The sequence below is a fragment of the Ovis aries genome, chromosome 1, assembly GCF_016772045.2.
Source record: "Ovis aries strain OAR_USU_Benz2616 breed Rambouillet chromosome 1, ARS-UI_Ramb_v3.0, whole genome shotgun sequence".
NCBI classification, from domain to species: domain Eukaryota; kingdom Metazoa; phylum Chordata; class Mammalia; order Artiodactyla; family Bovidae; genus Ovis; species Ovis aries.
In genome coordinates, this window is record NC_056054.1 from 246,181,069 (window position 1) to 246,207,845 (window position 26,777).

Genomic DNA, 26,777 nt, shown 5'->3' on the forward strand with positions numbered 1-26,777 from the left:
AGAGATGCTTACAATATGGAGAGCTCAGGTTGGTGTTCCAGCTATGAACCTATGTCTGAGAATTTCTGACCAGTATCCCAAAAAGTTTTCTCCCAAGTTCAGGCCATGGAAGATCAGATCATTGTGTTTAGCCACCACTCTTCAGTCAAAAGAAATAGCAGGACATCACATCATTTACAACTGAAGCCTAAGTTTTTCTTTGAATTACTACCGTTCACAGGCACAGTGACCTGACCTCATTCCAAATGAGCCCAAATCATGCTCAAGGAAAATAAAGCTACAGATACCCAAAGTAGTTCTGAGAACCACTGATATATCACTAGAGAAAAATGATATTCCTGAGCCCAGAATTAACTTCCCACATTCTTAGGAAATTGTCAAAATATATCTGGGCTGGCATTTTCTTTTCTTCTTCTTTTCCCTTTCTTTGTGTACAGCTCTTTTGTAAAGTTGGTCCTCATTTCTCCTGGCTGGTGATGCTTATCAGCAGCCCAAATAAAATGATGGCAAAATGGCCTTATTCTTCATCTTTTTTAAGTTGCACCTATTTCTGAAGAGTGAATAATAGTATAAATTTGGAAATTTAGCCAGGATTTTTCTTCTCCTTTATGTGCTAAGATTATTTTTCTCATGTGGTACCAATGTTTTTGTCTCTTTGCATCAACTGAAAATGAGCTTTTAATAATGCTCCAGAGTAAAGGGTCTTTCGTCATAGGCTTACAAATTTTGAGACATGAAGCATTTCATCTGAAGAATTTCACATATCTAATAAAAAGTTCAGAAATCTGAAAGGTACTCACTAAGGTAGTTTCCCTCAAGGTCATTTGTTGAAGAATTGACTGCTATTGAGATATTCTTTTTACATCTTTGTGCTTTCTTTGAGGACATCTTACATACAAATTGGATGCAGTGCTATTATTCTCATCAGCATCATTTCTTAACAAGTCTTAACATGATTAGCTGCATGTCAGCCTATTAATCATTGAGTACCCTCTCTCTGTCCTAAAGCAGAATATGAGACCTTTGATTTTAGTTCCCTGATACCCAAAATGTGGTCCAAAGGCCAGCAGCAATCATATCTCCTAAGAGCTTGTTAGAAACTCAGAATCCCAGGCCCCACACACACCTACTGTTGTGGACGGAACTGTGTAACCACCCCAGGTTCGTATGTTGATGCTAACTACCCCTCCCCACAGTGTGACTGTTTCGGAGATAGGGCCTATTAGGAGGTAAAGTGTGGAAGTGTTATTCACTCAGTTGTGTCTGGCTCTGCAACTCCATGCTTTTCTGTCCGTGGGATTCTCTAGGCAAGAGGACTGGAGTGGATAGCCATTTTCTTCTTCAGGGAATCTTCCCAACCCAGAGATTGAACCTGGGTCTCCTGGATTGCAGGCAGATTCTTTACAATCTGATTAAGATTAAATGAGGTCATAAATGTGGGGCCCCAATCCTTTAGAATTAATCTCCTTATAAGAGACACTGGAGAGCTTGTGTTCTTTCTCAACACACATACACATACACACAAAAGAGGTCACATGAGCACATAGTGAGAACCCAACAATGGGCAATCCAGGAATAGATCTTACTAGTAACCAAATCAGCCATTACTTTGATCTAGGACATCCCAGCCTCCAAAACTGTAAGAAATAAATGTCTGTGGTGGAAGCAGCCCAATCTATGGTATTTTGTCATGGCAGCCCAAGCTGACTAAAACTCTTCTGACCCAAATTCTTCATTCTAACAAGATCCTCATTAAATTATGAGGATTACATTATTACAAGATGCATATTAAATTATGAGAAAGACACTGCTTAGTTACCTTGAAAAAGACATTATTTAAACCTATCCCCTATTATTTCATTTTCACATAAGTTCAGTTCAGTTACTCAGTCATGTCACTCAGTTCAGTTCAGTTACGTCATGCCCAGCTCTTTGCAACCCCATGGACTGCAGCACGCCAGGCCTCCCTGTCCATCATCAACACCCGGAGTTTACTCAAACTCATGTCCATTGAGTCGGTGATGCCATCCAACCATCTCATCCTCTGTCGTCCCCTTCTCCTCCTGCTATCAATCTTTCCCTGCATCAGGGTCTTTTCGAATGAGTCAGCTCTTCACATAGGTGGCCAAAGTATTGGAGTTTCAGCTTCAGCATCAGTCCTTCCAATGAATATTCAGGACTGATTTCCTTTAGGATAGACTGGTTAGATCTCCTTGCAGTCCAAGGGACTCTCAAGAGTCTTCTCCAACACCACAGTTCAAAAGCATCAATTCTTCAGTGCTCAGCTTTCTTTATAGTCCAACTCTCACATCCATACTTGATTACTGGAAAAATCATAGCTTTGACTAGACAGACTTTTGTTGGCAAAGTAATGTCTCTGCTTTTGAATATGCTGTCTATGTTGGTCATAACTTTTCTTCCAAGGAAGAAGTGTCTTTTAATTTCATGCCTGCAGTCACCATCTGCAGTGATTTTGGAGCCCCGAATATAAAGTCTGTCACTGTTTTCACCATTTCCCCATCTATTTCCCATGAAGTGATGGGACTGAATGTCATGATCTTAGTTTTCTGAATGTTGAGTTTTAAGCCAACTTTTTCACTCTCCTCTTTCACCTTCATCAAGAGACTCTTTAGTTCTTCTTCACTTTCTTCCATAATGGTAGTGTCATCTGCATATCTGAGGTTATTGATATTTCTCTCGGCAATCTTGATTCCAGCTTGTGTTTCATCCAGCCTGGCATTTCTCATGATGTACTCTGCACATAAGTTAAATAAGCAGGGCCTTGATATACTCCTTTTTCTGTTTAACCAGTCTCTTTTTCCATGTCTAGTTCTAACTGTTGCTTCCTGACCTGCATACAGATTTCTCAGGAGGCAGGTCAGTTGGTCTGGTATTCCCATCTCTTTCAGAATTTTCCACAGTTTGTTGTGGTCTGCACAGTCAAAGGCTTTGCCATAGTCATTAAAGCAGAAATAGATGTTTTTCTGGAACTCTCTTGCTTTTTTGATAATCCAAAGGATGTTGACAATTTGATCTCTGGTTCCTCTGCCTTTTCTAAATGCAAGTGGAATATCTGGAAGTTCGCAGTTCAGGTACTGTTAAAGCTGGCTTGGAGAATTTTGAGCATTACTTTACTAGCATGTGAGATGAGTGAAACTGTGTGGAAGTTTGAACATTATTTGGCATTGCCTTTCTTTGGGGTTGGAATGAAAACTGACCTTTTCCAGTCCTGTGGCAACTGCTGAGTTTTCCAAATATGCTTGCATATTGAGTATAGCACTTTCACAGCATCATCTTTTAGGATTTGACATAGCTCAACTGGAATTCCATCACCTCCACTAGCTTTGTTCATAGTGATGCTTCCTAAGGCCCACTTGACTTTGTGTTCCAGGATATCTAGCTCTAGGTTGGTGATCACACCATCATGATTATCTGAGTCATGAAGATCTTTTTTATATAGTTCTTCTGTGTATTCTTGCCACCTCTTCTTAATATCTTATGCTTCTGTTAGGTCCATACCATTTCTATCCTTTATTGTGTACATCTTTGCATGAAAATTTCCCTTGGTATCTCTAATTTTCTTGAAGAAATCTCTAGACTTTTCCATTCTATTGTTTTCCTCTATCTCTTTGCACTGGTCACTGAAGAAGGCTTTCTTATCTCTCCTTGCTATTCTTTGGAACTTTGCATTCAAATGGGTATATTTTCCTTTTCTCCTTTGCCTTTCACTTCTCTTCTATTCACAGCTGTTTGTAAGACCTCCTCAGACAACCATTTTGCCATTTTTCATTTCTTTTCCTTGGGGATGGTCTTGATCCCTGCCTCCTGTACAATGTCAGGAACCTCCTACCATAGTTCTTCAGGCACTCTATCAGATCTAATCCTTTGAATATATTTGTCACTTCCACTGTTATAATCACTATATAAAAGGACTGGGAAACTCTTGGAGGGCACAAACAGAGCTTTGTGTGCACCAGGACCCAGAAGAAAGCAGTGACCCCACACTGTAAGTGATCCAGATTTGCCTGTAAGTGTCCAGGAGTCTCCGGCGGAGGCGTGGATTGGTGGTGGCCTGCTGCAGGGCTGGGGACACTGAGTGTAGCAGTTCATGCATGGGACCTTTTGAAGGAGGTCACCATTATCTTCATTACCTCCACCATAGTTTGGCCCCAGGTAAATAACAGGAGGGAACACAGTCCCACCCATTAATATAAAATTGGATTAAAGATTTCCTAAACATGGCCCCACCCATCAGAACTAGACCCAATTTCCCCCTAGTCAGTCTCTCCCATCAGGAAACTTCCACAAGCTTCTTACCCTTCTCCATCAGAGGGCAGACAGACTGAAAACCACAATCACAGGAAACTAACCAATCTGATCACATGGACCACAGCCTTGTCTAACTCACTGAAACTATGAGCTATGCTGTGTAGGGTCATCCAAGACAGACAGGTCATGGTGGAGAGTTCTGACAAAATGTGGTCCACTGGAGAAGGGAATGGCAAACCACTTTAGTATTCTTGCCTTGAGAACCCCATGAACAGTATGAAAAACCAAAAGATAGGACACTGAAAGATGAATTCCCCAGGTCGGTAGGTGCCCAATATGCTACTGGAGATCAGTGGATAAATAACTCCAGAGGGAATGATGAGACAGAGCCAAAGCAAAAACACCCAGCTGTGGATGTGACAGGTGATGGAAGTAAAGTCCAATTCTGTAAAGAGCAATATTGCATAGGAACCCGGAATGTTAGGTCCATGAATCAATCAAATTGGAAGTAGTCAAACAGGAGATGCCTAGAGTGAACATTGACATTTTAAGAATCAGTGAACTAAAATGGACTGGAATGGGAGAATTTAATTCAGATGACCATCTTATCTACTACTGTTGGCAAGAATCCCTTAGAAGAAATGGAGTAGCCATCATAGTCAACAAAAGAGTCCGAAATGCAGTACTTGGATGCAATCTCAAAATGACAGAATGATCTCTGTTTGTTTCCAAGGCAAACCATTCAATATCACGATAATCCAAGTCTATGCCCTGACAAGTAATGCTGAAGAAGCTAAAGATGAATGGTTCTATGAAGACCTACAAGACCTTCTGGAACTAACACCCCAAAAAGATGTCCTTTTCATTATAGGGAACTGAAATGCAAAAGTAGGAAGTCAAGAAACACTTGGAGTAATGGGCAGATTTGTCCTTGGAGTACAGAATGAAGCAGGGCAAAGGTTAATAGAGTTTTGCCAAGAGAATGCACTGATCATAGCAAACACCCTCTTCCAACAACACAAGACTCTACCCATGGACATCACCAGATGGTCAACACTGAAATCAGATTGATTATATTCTTTGAAGCCAAAGATGGAGAAGTTCTATCCAGTCAGCAAAAACAGGACCAGGAGCTGACTGTGGCCAGATCATGAACTCCTTATTCCCAAATTCAGACTTAAATTGAAGAAAGTAGGGAAAACCACTAGGCCATTTTCCCATGGAAAGAACTTAAGCCATGGACAAACTTTGAAATGAACCTTAGACTTGGTTAGGCTCTGACTTTTTGGTTCAGGAGACCTTTGCCAGCCTCAGTTTGCCAACCAATCTCTGAAGCGAAGAGAATCCTGGTTCTATGGTTAAGTGGAAAAGGTGCTCCTTAAAAGCAAACAAACAAACGAAGCGCTGTGCATCTGTGAGCCCAGAAAGTTACATGCCCTTTTCAGGAGAAGTCTATAAGAGGGTCAGCAGGAATTCTATGGTGCAAAACTGAACAAATAGCAGTTTTCGGATTATAACAAAGGCTTCCCATCCTACAGGTACCTTTATTTTTATGTGGTGTCCACCTGCTCTTCAGGGGGGTGGTTTCATCAAGTTTACAGGGCTATATTGTTTGGAACCACATTTACTCCATTTCAGAAAACCTAGATAATTTTCCATTGGAAGTCAAGAAATACTTGTTTCTTCCTTCCTTCCTCCTTGGTGTTGATAATATTTTGTGAGATAGGGTGCTAGACCAAACATGCTTAATGGACAAATGTCTCTTTCTCAAAAAAGAACATTACAAATAGGAATTAGCATCTAAGATGACAAATGAGCAAGAAATACATCTTTACTATAGGGTGGTACCAGGAAAGTCCAGACCCATTTCTGGAGTAGGGGAAAAGAAGGTCTCTACTCTCTCTAAGTCTCTCTTCTACCACAGTAGTGGGAACATCCTAGGGCAGGCTTGCCACCTTTTCTTGTATGGTTTATGAGCTAATAATGATTTTTACATGTTTAAGTGGTTGAAGACACATTTCTTAAAGATTATTTCTTGACATGTGAAAATTATTGGGAACAAAATGTCAGAGTTAACAATAAAGTATTGGAACATAGCCATTTATTCTTTCTATATTGTCTATGAGTGGGTTCATGCTACAACCACAGAGCTGAGTAGCTGCAACAGAGTATGGCCTAAATTAGGGCTTTCCAGGTGGTACAGTGGTAAAGAATCCACCTGCAAATGCTGGAGATGCTGGAGTCGAGGGTTCAAGTCCCGCATCAGGAAGATCCCCTGGCGTAGGGAATGGTAATCCACTCCAGTTTTCTCGCTGGGAAAATCAGTGGACAAATGAGTTTGGTGGGCTATAGTCCATGGGGTTCACAAAGGGTGAACTGAGCACATGGCCTAAATCACTACTGGCCTCTTACAGAATACCTTTGCTGACTGCAGACCTAGGGGAATTGGACTGGGGGTCAAGTAAGAAAACCTAAATAGTTTCTAGACAAGTTTTTGGAATGTTGGTGATAATCTGTGGTGAAAATGATGATGCTTTTGATTTAGATTTTATTTTAAATACCAGTTGGATAGCTTAATCTCAGAATCAATTCCCCAGAATAGGCTTTTGGGGCCAAACAGTATGTGACTTTCAGTATTACCTATTTGTTCTGTTCAATGCAAAAGAGTTGCAGTGATTTCTAACACCACTGACAGTTTAACCATATCTTTCCTGAATCCTATGAACTAATGCCTTGCTAATGCCGGAGATTGTACCTGATTTAGTCCCTCATGTGTTTTCCTCACATTAATAAAGTCCAGGGTAATGTGGCAAGCTTCCCCTAAATTTTCTATTCTTTTTTTGTCATCACCATTCTGACTTCTTGGTCAGTAGTGACAGCAAAATAGAAATCCCCCTTGTTGCTTTCATTTTCTTCTAGTATAGTAATGAAATTGTCAGCAGGGAAAACCAAAAAATAATTAGGTGTCCTATGTGTAAAAAAAATAAAACAAAAAACCTTATACTTCCAACAGATATCTGGAGCACTGCACAGATATCCCAGCTGTAGGAGCTCTTCATTCACAATACTAAGAGATTAGGTCAAGGTCTCTATCTAGCCTCTAAGTCTGTATAATACTCCCAGAATATAATCCTTCCACTTCTCTTTCATCTATGGAGAAACACTCTTCATCTCACTTCTCCACTAAGATTTATTTATTTTTCACTTAATTGTGTGTCTTTAAACACACACACATGAGCTTCCCAGGTGTCACTAGTGGTAAAGAACCTGCCTGCCAATGCAGAAGACATAAGAGACGTGGGCTCAATCCCTGGTCGGGAAGATCCCTGGAGGAGGGAATGGCTACACACTCCAGTATTCTTGCCTGGAGAATCCAATAGACAGAGGAGCCTGGTGGGCTACGGTCCATAGGTCGCAAAGAGTCAGACATGACTGAAGGGACTTATTAGCAGGAATGCACAAACACACACACACTTACACACACAGTGCCACTCCTCTAGTCTTAATGTTTATTTTGAGCCAGTCCTGTTTTTCCACTAGTCTTAATCAAATCATGTATTGTCCTTAACAAAAATTCTTAGTACCAAGAAGAAAAAAGAGAGTGTTTGTTGAGCGCCTAATGTTTTCTAGTAAATACATTGGGTGCCTTGTCGTCATCTCTGAATGTGATGTTAACTCTGCAGAGCAGGTCCTATTATCCTCTTTTTATAGATGAATAAACTAGTATTCATAGAAGGGATGTTTCTTGTCCATGGTCACACAGCTGGAAGGAGTGGGGCCAAAATTAAAACCTAAGTCATCCTGGTTCCAAAACCATCAGGCAAGGTAGCACAATCTGTACCTAAAGCATACAGGAGTATTTTAGGAGGCACAAGGATGAACTTTATTTTTTTAAGTTACACATTTGTGTTTAAACCCTAATATAATAGAAAAAGCAGTAAAGAACCTGCCTGTAATGCAAGAGACCACCTGTGAATCAGGAGACGCGTGTTCAATCCTGGGGTCAGGAAGATTCCCTGGAGAAGGAAATGGCAACCTATTCCAGTATTATTGCCCAGGAAATCCCATGAACAGAGAGATGGGCAGGCTACAGTCTATGGAGTCACAAAAGAGTTGGACACAGCTGAGTGACCAAACACATAATAGAAAAAAAAAATCATCATTTACCATCTAGGTCCAACATGCTTTTGCTTTTTATATTTAAAATATTTACAAATAATTTTCAGGAGAATAAAAGGATAGTGAAAAACAACTTTATTCAAAATTTTCATAAAGAATACAAACACAGAAAACAATTTTTGTTATATATTTTTCCTCTCTCTAGATACATAAGAGAGAGAAATCTCAACTTGGCAACATTCTCTGAGTTCAATTAATTTCTTGTCAACCATCATGCACACACCTGAAACATACTCCAGATTTCAAACATATCAATAAGAGGTTCTAGCTCATCATTATTTATAGGCCTTCTTTCTGCATTTCCATCACAAAAGTGGGAAATTTTAATATTTAAAAAATTTTTTGATTAATCATAATTATGTTGAAGAGGTCATATTTTTAATTCCACATTATAAAACATTTCAATCTTAGATTTACAATACCAGTTAAAGTAATAATATCTATTGAATTATTTTAATTTTCTTTATATATATATCTGATTCAGCCTTTGTCTACTTATGAATCATATCAAATAATTTTGGCTCTCAGTTCAGTTCAGTTCAGTCACTCAGTCATGTCCGACTCTTTGCGATCCCATGAATCGCAGCACGCCAGGCCTCCCTGTCCATCACCATCTCCCGGAGTTCACTCAGACTCACGTCCATCGAGTCAGTGATGCCATCCAGCCATCTCATCCTCTGGCGTCCCCTTCTCCTCCTGCCCTCAATCCCTCCCAGCATCAGAATCTTTTCCAATGAGTCAACTCTTCTCATGAGGTGGCCAAAGTACTGGAGTTTCAGCTTTAGCATCATTCCTTCCAAAGAACACCTAGGGCTGATCTCCTTCAGAATGGACTGACTGGATCTCCTTGCAGTCCAAGGGACTCTCAAGAGTCTTCTCCAACACCACAGTTCAAAAGCATCAATTCTTCGGCACTCAGCTTTCTTCACAGTCCAAATCTCACATCCATACATGACCGCTGGAAAAACCATAGCCTTGACTAGACGGACCTTAGTCGGCAAAGTAATGTCTCTGCTTTTGAATATGCTATCTAGGTCTAACTTTTCTTCCAAGGAGTAAGCGTCTTTTAATTTCATGGCTGCAGTCACCATCTGCAGTGATTTTGGTGCCCAGAAAAATAAAGTCTGACACTGTTTCCACTGTTTCCCATCAGAAAAGATAAAAGAATAAGGAATATATTCTTTTAGAATCATGGGATAATCCAAGTTCTTGTTGCAAAATATTACATGATAAAGTTCTTCCTCTTCAATGACTAAATGGATGAGAATGCCATATTTCCTTTGTTCTCTTAGAATTATATTCATCACTCATGGATTCTGGAGTTTAAAACAATTCATCTAGGATATTGTTATCGGAAGAATTATGGTCTAAGATTTAGCTAATACAATCAATTCGACCATCATCCTTGGAGAATAGAGTTTTGTTGTCTCTACATTTGTCTCCTCATTTGTCTAATAATTGTGAAATGTCTTCTACTGTAAAATCTATTGTTTTTCTCATTATGGGTGAGAAATGAAAAAACTCTGAGTTGTGTCCAGAGAAAGCAGACTATGACTACAAATCCTTCTGTCTTCTATAAGACACCTTTTATAGAAGATGATGCAATACTTTTTAACAGATGATGCAGTACTTGAGGCAACATAATAAGAGCATTAAGGATAATAAAATAATGACATATTGTCATTGCCTGTTGTACCTAGGCAATCCCATCAGTTTTCTTGTTTTCCTATTAATTTAGTATTTTTAGCATCTTTTGGAATAATGAGTGATGAGGACATAATTCCTAGAATGATAAAATAGCAAAATTGTCAAGACAGAAAAAATAAGATGACTAAGACTTTATAACATATTTTAGCTTTTTAAAAGGTCCAGTAGACCTATATTGGGATAAATTTTTTTAAGTGGTATTATTTTATTTTTTTAATATGTCAGATTTCTCTCTGAGCTTTGGAAGACTTATAAGAAGAAAAATGCTGTTAAATAGCAATATTTACAAATAAAGCTACTCAAAACATAAGTTAAAATTAGATCCAATGAATGTTGATGGTGTACGGGGGATAAAGGGATACATAAAATATATAGCTAGCATGTCAAACCATGATTTCACAGATATTACTGCTTAAGATAAACTAAGCTTGTAAGACATCAATTGAGCAGGACTTCCAAAACAGAGATAAACTACATAATTTGTCCGGGCAATTCACTAAACAAACTAATAAAAAATAGCAACATCATCATGCCCTAGGGGTAGGAGACAGGGCTAATCAGAATCCAGAATTGGTACAATATATATCTACAATGTCTATTTTTGACAAAATATTATAAACTATGGAAAGTAACAAGATAATGTGTCCCTTGAATAGGAAAACAACAACAAATAAGCAATTAAAAACTGCATTTGAATGGGGAACACGTGTACACCCGTGGTGGATTTATGTTGATGTATGGCAAAACCAATACAATATTGTAAAAAATAATACTAATAAAAACTGCATTTGAGGGATCCTGGGTGAAGGAGACAAATACTTCAAAGCAGCTATTATAAATATGTTCAAACAACGAAAACCATGAAACCATGTTTAAAAAAAATTAAAGGAAAAGCAGGATGACCATGGCTCACTGATAGGGAATATCAATAAGGACATAGAAATCATATTGAAACATAGAAATTTGGACGTTGAAAAATACAGCACTTGTTGAAATGGAAAATTCACTATAGGGGTTCAACTGTAGATTTGAACTGGAAAAAGAATCAGCAAACTTGAAGGTAGATAACTAGAAATTATACAATCTTAAAAACTAAAGAAAAGAATGAGGAAAAGTGAATAAATCCTCTGAGACACCATCAGGCACACAAACATGCTTGTAATAAGAGTACCAGAAGGAGAGGAAGGGCAGAAAAGTTATTCAAAGACATAATAGTGAAAATTTTCCAGGTATGATGAAAAACATTGATCTAAAACCTTCAGGTTCAATGAACTCCAAATAGAAAAAATGAAAAAAGAACCATATCTAGACATATTGTAGTCAAAATGTTGAAAGTAAAAGACAAAGAGAAAATCTTGAAAGCAACAGAGAAATAATGATTTACCACATAGAAGAAAATTCCAATGACATTACAGCTTACTTCTTATCAGAAACAAGTAGTCCAAAAAGCACTTGATAACATATTTTAAATGCTTCAAGAAAAAGAAACCGTTAGCCAAGAACACTACATCTAGCAAAATTATCTTGCAAAAGTGGGGAAAGCATAAAGACATTCCAAGATAAACAAAGACTAAGAGAATTTGTAGCTAGCAAACCTGCCTTACAAATAATATTAAAGGAATTCTCCAAACTCAAAAGAAATAACACTAGACTGTAATTTAATCCATATGAAAAACCAGAAGTCCTGGCAGAGGAAATCACCTATTAAGTATAAAAGACAACATAAATATGTATTTGTTTTCCTTTCTTCTCTTCATTAATTAGAAGACAGTAGGGTAAACAGTATCTATAACATTTAATTCTCGGGGCCTCTAGCATATAAAGATATATGTTTGACCACAATAATACAAAAGAAAGAAAGCAAAGTAGTGAAATGAGATAATAACTCAAGTGCACAGGAAGAAATAAAGAATACCAGAAACAGTGAATAAGATTAATATAAAAAGTTTATAAATACATTTTTTGCTTTCTTCTTAATTTCTTAAAATGACGTGAGATTATATAAAGCACATTATAACACTATACTGTTGTGTTTGTAAGATATATAAATGTGATATATATCTATACATAGTATTAACAATATAAAAGAAGTGAGAAGGAATAGAGTGGAACAAATTTTCTATATCTCACTGGAATTAATTTAGTATAAACATGAAGTAGAATCTGATATGATATATATTGTAATTCCCAGAGCAACCACTAAGAAAATTACTCAAAAAACATTTTAGAAGTTATTAGAAGAGTTAAAATGGTACACAGAAAGTATCCATTTAATACAAAAGAAAACAATAATGGAAGAACAGAGAAATAAAAAAACACAAAGTCACTTCAGACATGTTCACCTCTTTGTGACCCTGTGGATCATAGCCCACCAGTCTCCTCCGTCCATGGGATTCTCCAGGCAAGAATACTGGAGTGGGTTGCCACTTCCTTCTCCAGGGGGCCTTCCCCACCCAAGGATCAGACCCACGTCTCAGAAGTCTCCTGCATTGGCAGGCGTGTTCTTTACCACTAGCACCACCTGGGAAGCTCATGAAACATGTAGAAAAAAATAGCAAAATGCAGAGGTAAATATGACTATAGCAATAATTAAATATGGATGAACTAAATGAATGAAAAGGCAGAAATTATTGGAGTAGATTTTAGACAGATAAAGTCCTTCTAGATTCAAAGATACAAGTAGACTAAAAGGCAAAAAATGGAAAAAGATATACCATGGACATAGTAACTGTAAGAGATCTGGAGCTGAATACTAATAGAGGATAAAATGGACTGTCTCACACATCACACTTTGCTAGAGATTCCTTTATAATGATTAAAAAAAAAGGGTCAATTATTAGGAAAATATAACAATTTTAAAGACATGTTCTTAACAACAAGGCCCCAAAATACATGAAGCAAAACTGATAGAATGGAAGAAAGAAAGGTTAAAGAAAAATATTAAAGAAATAATGGTAGAAGTTGCTTTCAGTAATTTAAAAAATCAGAAAGGGATTTTGTGAATTACTGCAGCTTGAGAAATACCACCCCATGCCACACGGCAGCCATATTGTTTTCAGATTTCAAGTTCACTCCCTGGTGGCTCAGATGGTAAAGCGCCTGCCTACCGTGCGGGAGACCCAGGTTCGATCCCTGGGTTGGGAAGATCTCATGGAGAAGGAAATGGCAACCCACTCCAGTAATCTTGCCTGGAAAATTCCATGGACTGAAGAGCCTGGTGGGCTACAGTCCATGGGGTTGCAAAGAGTCGGACATGACTGAGCAACTTCACTTTCACTTTCACTGTATTGTTATATCCTGACACCACAGGAAATAGGTATCTTCAACTAATCTCTTCATTTTAATCTTTCGTTCTCCTAAAAGTCCATTCTCACCAAAGGATAAAGATGGTTTTAGAATCTCCCCCATCATTGTTCATCTGCTTATTCAAGGTAAGCAACATACAAAGTTGAAAGGAAACAACCTGAATTTTAAAAGTGTTTTACATCTGGGCTCTATTACTTACAACCGAATTACCTCTGAGACCTTGGAAGAAAAGCTATGACAAACCTTGACAGCATATTAAAAAGCAGAGACATCACTTTGCAAGCTATGCTTTTTCAATGTACGGATGTGAGAGTTGGACCATAAAGAAGGCTGAGCACCAAAGAACTGATGCTTTCAAACTGTGGTGCTGGAGAAGACTCTTGAGAGTCCCTTGAACAACAACGAGATCAAACCAGTCAATCCTAAAGAAAATCAACCCTGAATATCCACTGGAAGGACTGAAACTGAAGCTCCAATACTTCAGCCACTTGATGGGAAGAGCTGACTCATTAGGAAAGACCCTGATACTGGGAAAGATTGAGGGCAGGAGGAGAAGAGGGTGACCGGATGAGATAGTTGGATGGCATCATTGATTCAATGGCCATGGTTTGAGCAAACTCCAAGAGATAGTGAAGGATAGGGAAGCCAGGGGTTCTTCGGTCCATGGGGTTGCAAAGAGTCAAACATGACTGAGGGACTGAACAACAGCAAAGGCTGAGACCACCTGAAGTCCCTTCTGAGCCTTACATGAACTGCTTTCACCAAGCTCACCATCAGGAAGTCAGAAGGACCCAGATTGCTGAGGTGGTGAGGTCCACCTCACTGCTTCTCTAGATTACAACTTCAGCTTCCAGAAAGCCTTCTGTGAGCTTTTAACATTTTCTATAGACTTCAGTAGTTTAAGATGGAGCATTTAATAAAGCACATTTTGCCTTTGGATGTAATAAGAGGATTTGGTTCTAGAACACTTTTATGCCTCCTGTGTAGGTCCTAATAGGTCTGTGAAATGATCTACGCTCCTAATATCTGCAGTCAGCAGATTTTCCAAGTGAAAATCTGAGCCAGTCTAGGGCTGGGAGCCTTTATGTCAAGTTGGGCATGAATATGCAGATGCCCTAGAGAAACAGTTTAAAAGGCAGTTCCAGTTTTTATGGCTGGAAACAGAACTCTGTGTATGATTTGTTTATTATATTCAGGAGTTCCTCGAGAAATTTCATGTCTCTACAAAGTTCCTAGTTCAAAGTAAGAACTTTCTGCATCTGCATGCTTACACATATGAAATACTCTATTTTAGCCTGAGTTTTGGTAGGAAACAAATGATACATTCAAATTGATTCATTTAAAGGAAGTTAATAAAGGAAATATTTAGAAAGATGACTTAAGAAAACCAGCAAGGGATAGTGCAGCACCCTGGGACTAGAATCAGTGGAGAGCAGTTACAACCTGTACCTAAAAGGGCAGGGAAAGGGAGTATTGGCCAGAACCCAGAGAGAGCAGCTGCATGGAGCAGACTGACAGCAAGGAGCTGAGGCTTTGGGAGAGAGACACAGTCAACCATGGTGACCTAGCAAGGAGGGAGCCTGGAATAAACACCCTGTCTTCATTCACTTCCCTCCTTCCAGTATCTTGGAAGGAGTACTTCCCTTCAGCCAAAACCAATCCAGAGTCAGAGGGCAAGAGAACACACTTGAGGCGGTTCACCTTGGTGAGCATCCCAGATCACAAGACAATGTGGAGGAGGAGGGAGACAGGACATGGGGGGCAAATGGAAAAAGTCACACAGTTCCCAAATCCAGGGATGGGGACAGCGAAAACAACTGTGAGGTTCTCTTATCCAATATCAGGACTACAGTGAGGCAATCAAGGTAGGTAAGATTTACAATTTAAGAAGATGCTCGCTCTCTGGATCAGGCTAAGGTTGCGCACTTGCCTGATGGGGTCACCTAATGCCAGCAAGCAGAGACTTGATTACCAAAATAAGACCAGATTTAGCCAGAGAATTGGAGTTGTTTACAATAGAATGTCAGACTTTATTTTTGGGGGGCTCCAAAATCACTGCAGATGGTGATTGCAGCCATGAAATTAAAAGACGCTTACTCCTTGAAAGGAAAGTTATGACCAACCTAGATAGCATATTCAAAAGCAGAGACATTACTTTGCCAACAAAGGTCCATCTAGTCAAGGCTATGGTTTTTCCAGTGGTCATGTATGGATGTGAGAGTTGGACTGTGAAAAAGCTGAGCACCAAAGAATTGATGCTTTTGAACTGTGGTGTTGGAGAAGACTCTTGAGAGTCCCTTGGACTGCAAGGAAATCCAACCAGTCCATTCTGAAATAGACTGGCCCTAGGATTTCTTTGGAAGGAATGATGCTGAAGCTGAAACTCCAGTACTTTGGACACCTCATGTGAAGAGTTGACTCATTGGAAAAGACCCTGATGCTGGGAGGGATTGGGTGCAGAAGGAGAAGGGGAAGACAGAGGATGAGATGGCTGGATGGCATCACCAACTCGATGGACATGAGTTTGGGTGAACTCCAGGAGTTGGTGATGGACAGGGAGGCCTGGCGTGCTGCAATTCATGGGGTCACAAAGAGTCGGACATGACTGAGCAACTGAACTGAACTGAACTGAACTGAACAATAGAATTAGCAGAGGGGATATATTACCTTTTGATATGTAATTATAAAAAAATTGTTAAAAGATTTAAAAATATCTCTTCAGAGACTTTAAAGCTATCTCCTCAGAGACTTTAAAAACTTCTCTTTAGACTTTTCCCCTGAGATCCAAGCAGATAATACACTAGTTATACATGAACTGTCCAGAAGCTAGTGTGTTTAATGGCCTGATGTTGGCATGAAGCACTGGATTTGGACTGTTGTTTTGTGTGGCTGTGTTATTGATTCCAACTGCACATTTTTTTACATTCTATCATTGCTGAAGTCAATCTTGTCTTATAATCAGTGGAGTCAGAAGTGCAGTTAGTAGCATTTTTCTTCTTGTTGTTTAGTTGCTAAGGCATTTCCAACTCTTTTGCAATCGCATGGACTGTGGCCCACGAGGCTCCCGAAGTATACAAAGTAATAGTGTACCTTGTAATGGCATCTTTGATTTGGTGAAATTTAGTGTCAGTACTTTGAGCATCTTCCCTGGTAGCTCAGAGGTTAAAGCGTCTGCCTCCAATGCTGGAGACCTGGGTTTGATCCCTGGGTCGGGAAGATCCCCTGGAGAAGGAAATGGCAACCCACTCCAGTATTCTTGCCTGGAGAATCCCATGGACAGAGGAGCCTGGTAGGCTACAGTCCACGGGGTCACAAAGAGTCGGACACGACTGAGTGACTTCACCACCACCACCACTTTGAGCATCTACTATGGATTTCATATCTAGCATGTAATAATGGTTGTGATGTATTCTCAACAGGATTTCATGAATGAATGAATGAACAGTTGAGCAAAGGAGGTAATGAATGAAAGAGTCCTCCTGTCCTAGCTGATATTTCCTTTTAGGGCTTGGATAGTGTGGTGTCAGGAAAAAATATTAGTTCATATACAATAGTTTAAGCTATTATCGGGCTTCCCAGGTGATGTTAGAGGCAAAGAACCCTCAGGCCAATGCAGGAGACATAAGAGACATGGGTTCAATCCCTAGGTAGGGAAGATTCCCTGGAGGAGGCCATGGCGACCCACTCCAGTATTGTTGCCTGGAGAATCCCATGGACAGAGGAACCTGGCAGGCTATAGTCCACAGGGTCGCAAAGAGTCAGACACAACTGAAGCGACTTAGCACTGATGCCTGCATGCAAGCTATCATCATGATCTTCTGGAATGATAGGCTAAAAAAGCCTGAATGTTGCATTAGCCATGAGTATTCACTTAATGCTCATTATTTCATTTTCCGCCAAATTGATGCGAATTCTGTATACATGCTATATACACTTCCTGTAGTTTTCATGATAACTTGAAACTGTTTTATAGCAAATTGTCACTCACTCATCTCATCTTCCTCTTTATCATCTGCTCTAAGATAACTCTTTCTAACACGTTTTCATTAATTTTCAGCTTACATTGCTGATTTTACCCTCTGAATCTGAAATCAAGGTGCAGTTTCCAGTGTCATTCTATTAATAGCATTAACCATGAATTCTTTACTTAATGTTTTAAAATTTCATTTCATTGTAACACAGTCCTGCATGCAGGCATACATTTTAGTCTCATGGTTAATAGCAGCTGGTTTAGCCAGAGAAAACATAATTCTTCTAGTGATTTACTTTAATCTGTTGCTGCAGGAAACTAACATTATTTTCTTCTTTTTGATGAGTCATGTAGTAACAGCTTCCTATGTTAACCAATATCTCTTCCTGTCAATTAAATTAAGATATTTATTCATTTTTAGCAAAAAACAATATTGAGACTGGTATTTCTGACTTAACTCTCTTCTGGAGATAAGCTTTTCATTAATACATTATGTCACAAAGCTGAATATTAATTACTAATAGGATCATATGGCCTTAAAAAGTGTTAACCACCCCAAAAGAGAGTAAGATTTCAGGTGTTTTTAGAGGTTATGTATCACCATCTACTTCCAATTTGGGGTTTAAGTAATAGTCTTGGCAGCCATTATTTACCCCAAAGCTGTTTCCATTTCAATTTTAGTGATTTATTAGTGTTGGTGAAACAATCTCCTTTGGCTATTTTTTTCATGTTTACATCCATGTGGTTAATAATTCTGTACTATCTGCAGAATGTTGGTGACGGATAGCCAGAAGCAACAGATTTACTGGTGCAAAATTATTATAGAACCCAGTTCCAAGTGCTTTTTAATGGCTAGCTTAAAGAAACGTGTTATAAATCTTTTTTAAAAATTTTAATTATTAAGATACATGGTATTACAATAACTTCGGATCATCTTGTCAACCTCTATCTGCTTTAGATAAAGCATGCATTTTATCTAACAAAGCACTCCATTAGCACTCAATGTGTGCATGCATGCTCAGTTGCTTCAGTCATGTCTGACTCTTTGTGATCCCGTGGACTATAGCCCACCAGACTCCTCTGTCCACGGGATTCTCCAGGCAAAAATAGTGGAGTGGGCTGCCATGCCCTCTTCCAGGGAATCTTCCTGATCCAGGGATCAAACCCACATTTCCCGGGTCTCCTGCATTGCAGGTGTATTCTTTACCGCTGAGCTACTGGGGAAGCCCATACGCACTCAATATATATTGGCTATTAAGCTTATAGCTGCTTTTTCGCACTCTTCCTTACTCCCATACTCCATTGTGCCCTCTCTCAGTACCTTGGTGACCTTTAGGCTTTTGTTCTTACCTCTTTCTATTCTCAGGAATAAGCCTGGTCCAGTCACTTGTACTTTGTATGAATACAAGTCCAAATATTACCTCTACCAAGTCCTTGCCTTTAGGTCTAGTCTTCAGCTGGGAATGAAGCACTTTATCTCATCCTAAGGAAGTTCAGGCATTAGTAGTTAGAGATGGTCATGATGTGGGGTGGTAGCCTTCTCAAAACATCTTGTAGATTACCTGCAAGAGTTAAAACCTAGAGTTAAAGCCATGGGGGCCAAGAGTTAAAGCCAATTTGGGATGAAGAATTCAGGACAAGCGACTGGAATTTTTTTTTTTTTTAAGCGACTGGAATTACACCTTTTGCATCAGTTGTCTTATCAATAAATATCCATCAACTTTGCAAAGCTTTATTGTTCTCTTAGAATTATTTCCAGGACATCATCCCACATACATGTCTCTTGGTCATCATTTACTCCGGCTGGGTCAACTTCTCTCCAGGATTAGTGTTTAGAGAAATTTAATAGTTCACTAAATGTATGTTTTGTATATCTCCCCCTCATTTTAAAGTCCATTCTTGATTCTTGTGGATGATTTCTCATGGGTAGAGTATATTCCTTGCATCAAGAGAATATTCCCGTCCAAGGTCCTTCCCACTGAAGTCTGAGCATATCAAAGAACAGTGTGAAGCCTTGCTCTGAGGGGATGTCCAGACCCACATCATACACCATGTGTGGTCTTTCCTGGAGAGCAGGGTTCAGGCCACAGTTCTGCCTGGAGTTCCTTACAGCGTGGGCTGGTTTGGAGTGAGGGAAGGAGATGTACTTCCGATATTGTCATGGGAGCCTATTTGTTTGACTGTGAAGTAACCTCGATAGTTTCCAGGTTTTAAGTTTTCCACTTCTCACTCAGACAGCTGACAGTCTGGGATTTATTTTCAACCACTTTGGGTTTCACACCCACATTGAAAGCAGGCTGCTACAACCACTTTATATTCAGTAATAAAGTGTCTCTCTTTTTTCTCATCCAACATCTTCAGTTTGACATTGAGAAGACACCCCACCTGATAACACACTAGAATTTAAACAAGCTAATCCACTTGAAAGGATGGTTTTTCTTGAAAGGGGATGAGCACTTGGCTCTGATAAATCCCTAATTGCCCAGGCAGGGCACCCAGAGTGAAGCCCTTAGGGAAGAAAGGGCAGATCCCTTGATAAGTTATTGCATCTGTCTTCCCACCAAAGTGTGTCAGTGTGCTTCCAGTTCAGTCAGTTCACTTCAGTCGCTCAGTCGTGTCTGACTCTTTGCGACCCCGTGAATCGCAGCACGCCAGGCCTCCCTGTCCATCACCATCTCCCGGAGTTCACTCAGACTCACGTCCATTGAGTCCGTGATGCCACCCAGCCATCTCATCCTGGGTCGTCCCCTTCTCCTCCTGCCCCCAATCCCTCCCAGCATCAGAGTCTTTTCCAATGAGTCAACTCTTCACATGAGGTGGCCAAAGTACTGGAGCTTCAGCTTTAGCATCATTCCTTCCAAAGAAATCCCAGGGTTGATCTCCTTCAGAATGGACTGGTTCTATCTCCTTGCAGCTTCCAGCTTAGGTCAAAAGAAATTAGTCTGTATGTTCAGTCTCAATCCACTTTCTAACTGACTCTTAGCTGTAGCCTGAAATTAGCTTACATCTTGGTAGAACTAAACACTCCAAACTCAAGGGAAGCTTTGCCAAATTTATAGAACAGGATGTAGAGCTGCCTTTGTGTCTGTGACACATACTTGTTTATTGGTGTTTATTTTTCAAATAACATAACGTTTTCAGCATACTTTTATGTTCCCAAATGTACTTCTAAATTTTCAGAGTATAAACACTAGTCCCATGACTCATCTACACATCCAGAGCTTGCCTCTGCTTCTCAGTGTTTGCACTGTAAATAAGCCTCCACCGGAGGAAGTCACATGGAAATGGACTTTGAGGTCAGGTGATAAAGGGTGAAACACAGCTCCATTGTGGAGATAATCACAGTTCAATCTTTATCCAGGAGGCCTTAGCAACAAAGACAACAACATCCACAACCACCACAACCGAACAGCAGCTACCACTTCTGAGCACCGTCTCAGTGAAGTCCTGTGCTGGCCCCTTACATGCATCAACTCACAACACCCCCATGCAATAGTTGCTATTTACATTTCATTTCATGGAAAGAGAGGTACAGCTTCTTGCCTATAATCACACAGATAAGTGGTGGGACCAGCTTATCAGAGTGTCTAACTCCTGATAATCATGCTATATGCCTCTTGTTAGCTGTTACCTAGTACTTTCAGTACGCTGTGTCAACACACTATTAAAGAGAGAACAGATCCTTCTCTAGTCTGATCAGCCTGACAGTGACTCAAGAAATCTGTTTAGTCTCATATAAAACAAATATCACATGGGCAGTCACGGGACATCAAGACAGGAATGTGACATGAAACCTTGATCAGACAAGTCCCAGGGATAGAAAAGTGTAACCCAGCAGAGCATACAGGAGACCAACGGATGACAGTGTGTCCATTTGCTGGTGGAGACCCAGAGGGACAGCTCTGCTCTCAGCAGCATCCCCAGACTTCCCAGTATCTTACTCATCCACGTGAGTTCACAGTCACATCAAATACTTTATGTCCCCAAATTATGGAACCTCCCTTTCTCCCTTCACTTCAGTGGCAGATATATTATTTTATCACTCCCCAAATTTAACATCAGAGTTGCTTCTGAGTACACATTACCCTGTGAGGTCTAAATCCAGTCTTCTGATAGAAGTGTCAACCGTCTACCCAGTTACTTATCAAGGGGACTCGCTATCACACCTCTGTGATATCCATCATTCTTTGCTTGAAAGCAAACAAGAAATGGTGGAGCAGGTAACTTTTCTTGATACTGAGCTTACATGGACTACATTTGAGTAACTTCCATGTGGCACTGTCCCGTGTAATCGATATTAATCCAGACTACAATTTTTCTACATCTATTGCCACAGCCTTCATCCAGAAAATGTTTACCTCTTTTCAGACTGTGATAAATTACCCATGAGAGCCTCCTTCCTAAGCCTCTCTGTAGCCCTTCTTAAATAAGATGTCCAAACTGTCTTCAGATACTGAATGCAGTACACCCTCTCCAGCTTCCATGACCATTCCCACTCCACTGATCTTGGCCTTGAAATGCCCATTTTCTCTTATGGTTCAGCCTCCACTTCAGAGAAGCAAATAGTTTAAACTGTTGAGAGGGAGGGGCTGCTTTTCTCTAGCTTATAAGAATGTAGAGAGCTGACCTTGCTTCACTCACAAGAGAAGTGCTCAGAACTTACTGATGCTGAGGTTCTGTTCCAACCTCCTAATAGGATATGCCTCAGGGCACATTACCAAAATGGAGACATGGGGGAAGTGATAAATTAGGAGATTGGGATTAACATATACAAAGTGCTGTATGTAAAATAGGTAACTGTATAGCACATGGAACTATATTCAATTTTCTGCAATAACCTATATGTGAAAAAGAATATATATATATATACATGCTTGCATGCTCATGCTCAGTTGTGTCTGACTCTTTGGGACCCCATGGACTATAGCGTGCCAGGCTCCTCTGTCCATGCAATTTTCCAGGCAAGAATTCTGGTGGCGGTTGCCATTTCCTACTCCAGGGGACTTTTCCAACCCAGGGATAGAACTTGCATCTCCCGCATTGGAAGGTGGATCCTTTACCAACTGCGGCGCCATGTAAGAGACATACATACATATGTCTTCCCATATATATAGGCTTCCCATATACATATATGTTTGTATACATAACTGATTAACTTTTCTGTACAACTGAAACTAATACAACACTGTAAGTCAACTATACTGCAATAATTATTTTTTTAATGAAAGAAAATCCACACATATTCCTCCCATGTATAGTTAATGGCAGGGATGAACCATTCAGATATCCTGAGTAGAAACTCAGAAACCTCTCAGTAGATTCCTCTCCTTCCCTCCAGGTCAGTCCACCACATATCACAACCCCTGGCTCCTCCATATACAAATCTCTCAAATCCATCTCTTCTCCACTACCGCTATCTTAACTTTGATTCTTGCATGGACCATTGCAGTAGTCTACTAAATGACCTCTATACCTCTAGTTTATTAATATCTCAATTTTGCAAGTGGTTTTCTAGAACATGAATGTGAGTACTTCAACCCCTACTGCCTACAGGAAAACAAAACAAAAAACACCCTCCTAAGCATAGCATAGCTTGAACATACAACATTCTAGATGTTCCACATTCGAGATGTTCAAGCTGGATTTAGAAAAGCCAGAGGAACCAGAGACCAAATTGCCAACATCCTCTGGGTCATCAAAAAAGCAAGAGAGTTCCAAAAAAATATCTACTTCTGCTTTATTGACTATGCCAAAGCCTTTGACTGTGTGGATCACAACAAACTGTGGAAAATTCTGAAAGAGATGGGAATACCAAACCACCTTACCTGGCTCCTGAGAAACCTGTATGCAGGTCAAGAAGCAACAGTTAAAACTGGACATGAAACAACAGGCTGGTTCCATATCGGGAAACCAGATGACCAGATCATGGCATCCGGTCCCATCACTTCATAGCAAATAGATGGGGAAACAATGGAAACAGTGAGACACTTTATATTTGGGGTTCCAAAATCACTGCAGATGGTGACTGCAGCCATGAAATTAAAAGACATTTGCCCCATGGAAGAAAAGCTATGACCAACCTAGACAGCATATTAAAAAGCAGAGACATTATTTTGCCAACAAAGGTCCATCTAGTCAAAGCTATGGTTTTTCCAGTAGTCATGTATGAATGTGAGAGTTGGACTATAAAGAAAGTTGAGTGTCTAAGAACTGATGCTTTTGAACTGTGGTGTTGGAGAAGACCCTTAAGAGTCCCTTGGACTGCAAGGAGATCCAACCAGTCCATCCTAAAGGAAATCAGTCCTGAATATTCATTGGACTGATTCAAGGACTGATGTTGAAGCTGAAACGCCAATATTTTGGCCACCTGATGTGAAGAACTGACTCATTTGAAAAGACCCTGATGCTGGGAACAATTGAAGGCAGGAGGAGAAGGGGATGGCAGATGATGAGATGGTTGGATGGCATCACCGAATCAATGGACATGAGTATGAGTTAACTCTGGGAGTTGGTGATGGACAGGGAGGCCTGGTGTGCTGCAGTTCATGGGTCACAAAGAGTTGGACATGATTGAGTGACTAAACTGAACTGAAGCATAGCATTCAATATCCTTTATGATTTGGCCTCAAATTACTTTCTGATTTCACCCAGAGTGACTCTTCCCTCCTCAACATACATAATAACTCTCACAGTCTACTTGTACAGTTATTTGCTATGTCCTAAATCTACTTTCGGAGAAGGCAATGGCACCCCACTCCAGTACTCTTGCCTGGAAAATCCCATGGATGGAGGAGCCTGGTAGGCTGCAGTCCATGGGGTCGCTGAGGGTCGGACATGACTGAACGACTTTACTTTTGCTTTTCACTTTCATGCCTTGGAGAAGGAAATGGCAACCCACTCTAGTGTTGTTGCCTGGAGAATCCCAGGGACGGGGGAGCCGGGTGGGTTGCCATCTATGGGCTCGCACAGAGTCGGACACGACTGACGCGACTTAGCAGCAGCAGCAAATCTACCTTGCTCGTTTAAATTTCTAGCCTTTTGCCCATGCTGTGCCCTCAGTCTGGAGTGCCCTCCATCAACCTCTCTTTCACTAAATGTTCATGAGGTGTGGGTCCCAGTCTATTAACAGTGATGCTCTGAGCTCAGGACGCCTAAGGCACTAACTCACCATATCCCTCGTAGAGACCTCACAGACATTTCCCCTACTTAGGTCAACGTGTCAGCTGGACCAGCCCTTGTGGTCTCAGTTATGATTGCAGGACACACACTTCCAGAGACTATCAGGGAACTTTAAGGAACAAGACTCATTTCTCAGAGGGTAAACGTGGCACTCCTGAGGCCACACAGCAAAGTCATGGGGAGACAGAGAGAGAATAGGGATCTGGGGTTCTGCCTTTATTAGATCGGAGAATGGAGTATCTGGGTTTTGGGGTGCTCACTCTTTATTGGCTAATTAAGCAGGAATTCAGGGGAAAGAGAATCTGAGTCACTCACGCAGTCAGTCCAGTCCTCTGGGTTATCCTAGACTTTCTGAAAGAGGGAAATTAATGGGTGGATGCAGCCTAATTCCTCACTGGTTGTTTTGCTAGGAACTGTATCATTTAGCTGGCAATATGTTTACTGAAGATAGATGTCTTTAGAAATGGATGCTTCAACAATCAAAATCTTAATGTCAGGCACTCACACTACACTCCCTTTTCAATATCCAACTCCACTTTGAAATGTGCCCAAGCCCTTCACAACCCATCTTGGCTGGACTCTTTGTTGATGAATTTCAATAATTCTGTGTACAGTGCCTACCCCACTGTACTTTAGTTCTTTACTTCCAATGTCTGTCTTTCCGATTACATCTGGGGTCATCGATGGCAGGAATCCTGTCATTGACTTATGTATCTTAGCATCTATTATTTATGGGCTTCCCTTGTGGCTCAGCTGGTAAAGAATCACCTGCAATGTGGGAGACCTGGGTTTGATCCCTGGGTTGGGAAGATGCCCTGGAGGAAGGGAAAGTCGGTCCACTCCAGTATTCTGGCCTGGAGAATTCCATGGACTGTATAGTCCGTGGGTTGCAAAGAATCGGGCATGAATGAGTGACATTCACTTCGCTTCACTTCATCTATGATTTATAGACAATCTACTCTTGGTTTTAATCTATGCTGTATTTGCCATTCAATATGTTGTTGTTGTTAAGTTGCTAAGTCGTGCCTGTCTCTGTAGCACTGTAGTCCACCAGGCTCCTCTGTCCATGCGATTTCCCAGGTAAAACTACTGGAGTGGGTTGTCATTTCCTTCTCCAGGGGATCTCCTCGACTCAGGGATCAAACCAGCATCTCCTGCATTAGAAGGCAGATTCTTTACCACCGAACCACCAGGGAAGCCCCACGATTCAATTTAGGGTATATCAATTTCTCCCTAATAACATCAAGAACATAAGTTAATGTTTCATAAGTGCTTCTTAAGTGGCAGCCAACATTTTACACACTTTATATGTATTAACTCATTTTATCCTTATAATAATCCATACATTGATATATATTTATCTCCATTTACAACTGAGAAAGCTGAGGTTTAGAGAGATAAGTAATTTGTCCCAAAATTATAAATGCAATAAATCCTAGAAGTGAGATTTGAACCTATAGAGCCTGGCTACAGACTTCCAACTCGTCTAATTACTGTGCGGCACAAAATAAAATGAACTGGGATTTTTCCGATTATATTAGCCTATTTTTGTATTTCCCCAAAACCAATGTAAAATATTTGAGTGTTTAATTATATTAATTTTGGTCATACACAAGCCCAACTAATATTTATTCAAATAACATGGGGTGGGGATGGGGTGAAGTAGCAGATTGGGGCCCCATGTGATGTTCCCATGGCTACACAATAGTCTCCAAGCCTCAGCGGGTGTCTTTCAGACTCCTTCATTGTCCAGCCGTATTTGTTGTGCTCAATATCCAGTGGCTCTTCCCTTACTGAAAATGTCATTTTTTTTTACATTCAGCCATCAAATACAGTTCTTAGAGGAAATGGTTTCTCCTCCCCCACCACCTGGCCGCTGTCAGCCACCAGGGGCGGTGGGGGGGGGGGGGGGGGGCGGGGGATGGGGTGCTCAAAAGAACCAAACTGAACAGCAAGACTATTGGAATTCACACAATGAGAGTAAGCCCTGGTAATATTTCACTGGCTTTCCGGAGGTGCTAAGTGATAAGGATCAGAATGGATTTTGTTGGCTTTAATGGGAAAAGTGAGCCTTTTGTTAGTTACTTACCTTGCTTCCCCTCTAAGGAAAAACCCAACTTTGGAGCATTCATTTTGCCGTGCTTGGATATGGGAGCATCCTGAGACT

The 26,777-nt window shown here is 40.4% G+C and overlaps 1 protein-coding gene and 1 non-coding gene across 3 annotated transcripts in view; both read left to right on the forward strand.

Annotated features, from left to right (window-relative positions):
• The window catches only part of SLC9A9 (solute carrier family 9 member A9), a 652,914-nt gene that overhangs the window by 483,775 nt on the left and 142,362 nt on the right, over positions 1 to 26,777 (forward strand). The window lies entirely within an intron of this gene.
• On the forward strand, positions 13,228 to 13,299 carry TRNAG-ACC (transfer RNA glycine (anticodon ACC)). The gene has a single exon. It is a non-coding gene; the product is annotated as a tRNA-Gly (tRNA).